The sequence below is a fragment of the Tupaia chinensis genome, unplaced genomic scaffold (assembly GCF_000334495.1).
Source record: "Tupaia chinensis unplaced genomic scaffold, TupChi_1.0 Scaffold000547_1, whole genome shotgun sequence".
Taxonomy (NCBI): Eukaryota; Metazoa; Chordata; class Mammalia; order Scandentia; family Tupaiidae; genus Tupaia; species Tupaia belangeri.
This window is the reverse complement of record NW_006160059.1, coordinates 1,797,335-1,804,204: the sequence shown is the minus strand read 5'-3', so window position 1 is coordinate 1,804,204 and position 6,870 is coordinate 1,797,335. Positions and strand designations below refer to the sequence as shown.

Below are 6,870 nucleotides of genomic sequence, written 5' to 3'. Positions count from 1 at the left end.
GCGGTCGACTACGTGGGAGTCCAGCGACATAGCCATTACGCTAACTGCTGGTTCCCTATGTTAAATGATTTTTGACAAAATTACAAAAGTAATTCAGTGAGAAAATGATGGAAAGACAAATGCTAAAAAAAAAAAAAAAAAAAAAACTACCTAACCATTATTACATCACAGACCTGAATGGTAAGAGCAGAAACTAAGAAACTGCCAAAAGAAAACAATGAAGAAATTACTTGTGACCCTGGATAAGGCAAATATTTCTTAGATAGGATCCAAAAAGCATAAGCTATAAAAGAAAAACTGTGTACATTGGGCAACAACAAAATTAAAAGCCTTTCCTCTTCAGAAGTCATTGTGAAGGACATGAAAAGACAAGCCACAGACTGGGAAAACATATTTGCAAAACATACACCCTATAAAGGTCTTCTACCCAGAATAATTAAATATAACTCTTTCAATTCAACACAAGGAAGAAAACCCAATTAATTGTTAACTATCTGGATTTGGGGCATACATGAACATACAAGGCATATTTTCCAAGCCTCCAGGGCTAGGATTGAAATCACAGTCATGTGGAATTTGGCTCCCTCAACCACTAGGCTAGTGGCTCAAGATAACCCAGTTGTTAAAACAAACAAATGAGGGGCTGGTAGGGAGCATGATATTTAAGGTGGACTCCCACATGGCTGACTACTGTTCAAGTCTCAGACCTGGCAATTTACTTTCTCACTTTCTCTCTCTCACTCTTGCTCTCACTCTCTGTCTCTCTCTGGTCAACTTTTTAAAAGTAATAACAATAAATAAAATTAAACAAAGTAATTCTTTAAAAAAAAAAAGGATCTGAACAGATACTCCATCAAAGAATATATACAAATGACAAATAAGCATGTGAAAAGATTTGAACATCTTTACTCATTAAGAAAATGTTGGGACCGGAAGTTGGTATGATGATTAAGGTGATAGACACTCTCACATGGCCGATACAGTTTGAGTGCCAGACCTGGTGGCTTGCTTTCTCACTTTTGCACTCTCTCTTTCTCTCTCTCTCTGGTCAAATTAAAAATAAATAAATGAATAAATAAAATTAAATTAAATAATTATTTTTTAAAAAAAGAAAATGTAAGTTAACACTATCAATGAAAAAAATGCTATACAACCCTCAAATAGCTTAAATATAAAATGACTTTCTAACTAATAGAAGTGTTGGCAAGGACATGGAACAACTACAACTTATAAATTGCTGTTAGGAATACAGTATGGTATAGCCAATTTGGGAAATAGTTTGACAGATTTATTCAACTTTAAATTTTCTTCAGCTCATCAACAGATACAGTTGGAGCTAGCAGGTGGTGTGGCGGTTAAGGTGCTATATTTCCACATAGCCAACATGGTTTAAGTCTCAAAACCAGCAGCTTGAAATTCCCTCGTTGGGGCATATATGCCAAAAATCCCAGGAGGAGAATGGAGAAGGGATTGGCCATCTCCCCTGTGGGGTGATTTCTCACTTTTTCCTTTTTTTGAAGTAGTTTTTTCTATAGAGCGCATGCACTTGCCAGAAAGACAGACAGAGACAGAGAGAAAACGAGAAATCATCCCCCAGGGGGCATGGCCACACCGCAATCCTTTCTCCTCCATTTTCCTCTTGGGAGCTTGGGCACGCACATACATGCGCCTGGCAGCATGAGTTTAAGCCACCAGGTCTGGGACTCGAACCCCAGTCAACTACATGGGAGTCCAGCAATATAGCCATTATGCCACCTGCTGGTCCCATTTCTCACTTTTTCTTTTACTGTCTCTCTCTGTCTCTCTCTCTCTGGCAAGCACAAGTGCCCTATGGGAAGAACCTAAAAAAAAAATAAAATAAAATAAAAAAGTTACTGTTAAGGAAACAAAAAGGCAAACCACAGACTGTGAGAAAATACTCTTAAGTCCATACGATATCTGAGAAAATAAACAGTCCAGATTATGTAAAGAACTCCTACAAACTAATAAGAAAAAGGCAGCTTCATTTCCAGACTCAGTCTGAACCCTGTAGCTCTCATGATGTAGAAGCCCAAGAAGAATCAGATTACATTCATGAATTCTTTTTTTCCTTTGAGAGGTTTTTGCTATAGGGTGCATGCGCTTGCCAGAAAGACAAAGAGAGACAGAAAGCAAGAAATCACCCCCGAGAGGGGATGGCCAGGCCACAATCCCTTCTCCTCTGTTCTTCTCTCAGGATCTTGGGCATGCATGTACACGCGCCCAGCCTGAGTTTAAGCCACCAGGTCTGGGACTCGAACTGCGTTTGACTACATGGGAGTCCAGCAACATAGCCATTATGCCAACCACTGGTCCCCTATGAATTCCTTTTTAAAAAGGGTGTATGGTGGCCAAAAAGATGCCTATATTCCTAAGCTGACAGACAAGAAGGTACTTGACCTTCACATCATGAAAACTGCAGTCTCTTAGATCTCAAGGCTATGTGAAGAAACAGTCTGTTTGGAGATCTCTCGACTGGTAACTTATCAATGAGTGTATCTAGCATCTACTTGACTGTCTCCATCTGCCTGATGAGGTTGTGCCGGCCATCCTGCACCAAAGGTATCCTGAGACTGGCAGGCCTCAACCCAAAGGTCTGGAGGGCAAGTGATGTGCAAGACTCACACCTACAGAGTGTTGTAGTCTTATGACAACAAGAAAGTGGAGGCTGGGACTGGAGGAGCTACCGAATTCCAGTTTAGAGGCAGATTTGGCCAAAGACCTGGTAAGCCACCTCAGTAAAGTTGAAGGGATTATTTTGTGTTAAATAAACTAGTAGACAGAAAAAAATAAGAGGAAGGAAAGAAGGAAGGGAGGACAAGAGAGAGAGATAGAAGAGAAGGAAAAAAAGAGAAAGAAAAATACAAACAACCTAATAAAAAAATTGGCTCAAGAGTTAAACAGAAAGTAAGGACCAAGTGAAAGGTGGCAAGAGGGAACTTTTGGGGGATGATAAAATGTTCTGGGTTGGTTGTGGTTGCCTAAGTGTGTAAGTGTATCAGAATGTGAATTTATACACACATAAGATCAGTGCACTTCACTGTATGTAAAATTTGCCTCAATTTTAGCAAGCTAGAAATACAGTAGTCCCCTCTAATCTGCAGTTTCACTTCCTCGTATCCAACCACAGCTGGAAAACAGGTCAGTAAGTAATATTTTGAGAGAGACACCACATTCATGTAACTTTAACTACAGTATATTGTTATAATTGTTCTGTTTTATTAGTTATTGTTGTTAATCTCTTATTATGCCTCATCTATAAATTAATTTTATCAGTGATATCTGTATAGGAAAGAACATAGAATGAATAAGATCAAGAACTTTCCACAGTTTCATGCACTCTTGGGGGTCTTTGAATGTATCCCTGAGGATAAGGAAGAATTACTGTAACACCTTACAGCTATATGATGCATTAATTTCCTTATTATTTAATCTATCTATATTTAGGCTTGTAATTCTCCTGGGTTTCATACTGGGTCCATCTGATGTACGAAAACGCTTTGTGATTCCGGAAGAAACCAGAGTATGGCGTGAGCATGGGGAAACAAACGAAAACAAGAAAGTATGCAACCATGAAGCGAATGCTTAGTCTCAGAGATCAGAGGCTTAAAGAAAAGGACAGATTAAAACCTAAAAAGAAAGAAAAGAAAGTACCTAGCATGGTGAAGGAAAGAGAGGTCCCCCAACACTCTTCCTGCTTGTTCTTTCAATATAATACACAGCTGGGTCCACCCTACCACATCCTGGTTGATACCAACTTTATCAACTTTTCCATTGAAGCCAAACGGGTCTTGGTGCAGTCAATGATGGGCTGTCTGTATGCCAAGTGTATCCCTGGTATAACTGACTGTGTAATGGCTGAAATTGAGAAATTGGGGCAAAAGTATCGAGTGGCTCTAAGGATCACTAAGGATCCAATATTTGAACGATGACCATGCACACATAAAGGAACCTATGCAGATGACTGCTTAGTACAGAGAGTAACTCAGCACAAGTGTTACATCATGGCCACAGTTGGCGGAGACTTTAAACAAAGAATCCCAAAGATCCCAGGAGTTCCTATCATGTACATTTCTAACCATAGAAACAACATTGAGCAGATGCCAGATGATTATGGAGCCACTAGGTTCTAATTCTTAAAGGACAAAGTTCCTCTGCCTTTCTTTGATCAAATATCTCTGTTGCCAGTTCATTAAACATGCTGTTTGTTATGGGAAAAAAAAATGAAAACACTTTGTAAATCTATCACATGCTGTATTGGTATAGTGTTATCACTATGTACTGAATGTGTCCCACCACATTTCATATGCTGAAACCCTAATCCCTAGTAATAGAGATGGGACATTGGCGAGGTAATTATGGTTAAATTAGACCATGACCATGGAGCTCCCATAATAGGATTAAAGCCCTTATACTAAGATAAAGAGATGCAAGAGCTCTCTACATTCATGTTTCAAGGAAAGGTCATATGAGAACATAGCCAGTAAAAAGGTGGCCCTCACCAAGAACCTGGCCATGCTATCACCCCGATCTGTAAGAAATAAATGCTTGTTTAAGCCACCCAATCTAATGTAATGTGTTACAGAAGCTTGTACTAAAACAATTTTTAATGCTTCTTCAGCAAAATAATTCCTATTATATGCCCTAAAATCATCTCTTGTGAGCTTCAAGAGGTACTTCTTATTTCTAGTGATCTAGGATTTGATAGAGAAATTCAATATTTTATCCTGTCCATGTCTTTCGTGACTAGACTTAAAACCTCAAACTCATCTCTCTTAGTCTTTCCTAATTGCTCTCATTCTTTAATAAAATTAGGTATTCTTTTCTATTTACTAATTGTTTTTAATTTACATCAATAACATTCTGATATATAATAAATGTATAAATGAGCCTCAAAATTCTTAGTATCCTTCCTATTAGATTAGCCATTTATTTATTGGCCCTTGTGGCTATAAGAACACATTGGGCTAAGTTTCCTAAATATTTTACTTATTCATAATTATTAACTTTGCATCAATGCTGCCTGCCCCTCTAGTTCTATATAGCATTTCTGTCCTTGCTGCCATAGTGTACTTGCTCCTCAGTCATCTGCTATTCTCTCCCTGTGCATTCTTACCAGTGCCTGCCCCCTGCAAGTGAGCATGTCTCCCAGTTGCTAGTGCTCTTGTCTTCTCTAGTCTGACTTCCTAGATGTCTTACCCTGACTGTCTTCACTGATGCCAGACCACCTGACATACCGATCACCGTACAATGCTCCCCTGTGAATCTAATTTGCAGGTATACCCACGTTGCATGTTTAAGATCATTAGTACCTGAGTTCTTAGATGGTTGACCAAATTCCAGAATACACACTTTACACTGTACTCTCCTTAGCCTAGTGGTCCAAGTTCTCCCAGCTCTGTCAGGTCACTGCATCAATAACTGACAGGAATCTTGGAAGAATAAAAACTGGACTTCTATATTTTTAATGAAGCCCATTGAATTTTAATCAAATGTGATGAATAAAAATAGATCAAAGTCTATGTTAAAATGAAAGACAATAATGAGAAAAGAAGTGAGAGTCAGTTAGAAATCAAGGGTCACAGCAATAGGCAAAAGAAGAAATAAAGAGACAATCAGGCAGAGAAAGACAAAGGATGAAAAAGATGGGGATGAACAGGGAAATAGAAAACCAAAACTGAAGCATTGACAGAGACAGAGAGAAGAAAGAAACTGGGATGTGAGCAAGAAGTGGGAGAGAGGAAATCAGGCAAAAAGAAAAAGGAGAGACACTGAGATCAAGGATCCCGGGACAGAAAAGGGAAGAGACAGGATACAGCTTACTTTTCCATCTTCCTCCCTAATCTTACCCATTCCTTCCAGAAAAATAAATGAAATGAAAAAGTATCACCCAAATTTAAAGTCTAAATCATAACCACTTTGGTATAGTGGAAATCAATGACCATGGATTTCTATTTCCGTGAGTACGTGGAGAAAGGACAGAAAGTATTAGCATCCAAAACTTTTAGTTTAAAAAGCTAGTGCCTCTCTAGCATCTCTGTCCCTACATCCTTTCTCAAACTAGTTTGGGAAGTATCCATACTGCACAGATGGAGAACATGAACCTTATAAGGAAAAGGCTTCTAAATCAGAGGGAGGAACCTGGCTGGCTCCATGCCTGCCTTCCTCCCTGCAAGCCACAAGGATACCCTCTGAGGAGCACAAAGGCATGCAGCATAGTACCTCATGCATAAAAGTCAACACTAAGTGTGAAGCAAATACATTGGTTCTAGACACACATTTATATACACAGATACATACGGTACATTACATGTTTACTACTTATATACACATGAACTGTTATAAAGAAGTTTGTTCATGGGCCAGCCCCATAGCATAGCACTTAAGCATGTGAATAGGGAGCTAGATGCCACATAACCAACTGTGGTTCAAATCCTGACTCTGGAGACAGGAAAAACATGCTGGCACATATGTAGACGGGCCCGAATTTCTGATAAAATAGAAATGGAGAAGAGGGACTGCAACATGACCACACCCCAGTGAAGGGTGGTCTCTCCCCCTCCTCTCTCTCTCTGGCAGACACATGTGCCATATGGCAATGAGAGAGAGAGAGAGAGAGATTAGTAATTGCATGTGGTACTAACAAAAATAGTCTACTAGTAACTTCTCACTAAGTCTGTTACCTCCAGTGTTCTCAACCCATTTGATGCCATCATCATATAAACTAATATTTCACCCCAATTTACTATATTCTTCCTCTCCAGAAGTTGCACAACATAATGTAATGTTCTCTTTTTTTCAGTTTGCTATAAGGCAGATGCATTCATCAGAGAGAGAAGAAAGGGAGAAAGG

General features: G+C 39.1%; 1 protein-coding gene and 2 pseudogenes across 2 annotated transcripts in view; 2 read left to right on the top strand and 1 right to left on the bottom strand.

The window, feature by feature from the left end:
* The window catches only part of DECR1 (2,4-dienoyl-CoA reductase 1), a 58,270-nt gene that overhangs the window by 27,283 nt on the left and 24,117 nt on the right, over window positions 1-6,870 (bottom strand). The window lies entirely within an intron of this gene.
* On the top strand, window positions 2,337-2,786 carry LOC114009514 (40S ribosomal protein S10 pseudogene; annotated as a pseudogene).
* LOC106735852 (rRNA-processing protein FCF1 homolog pseudogene) lies at window positions 3,555-4,227 on the top strand (annotated as a pseudogene).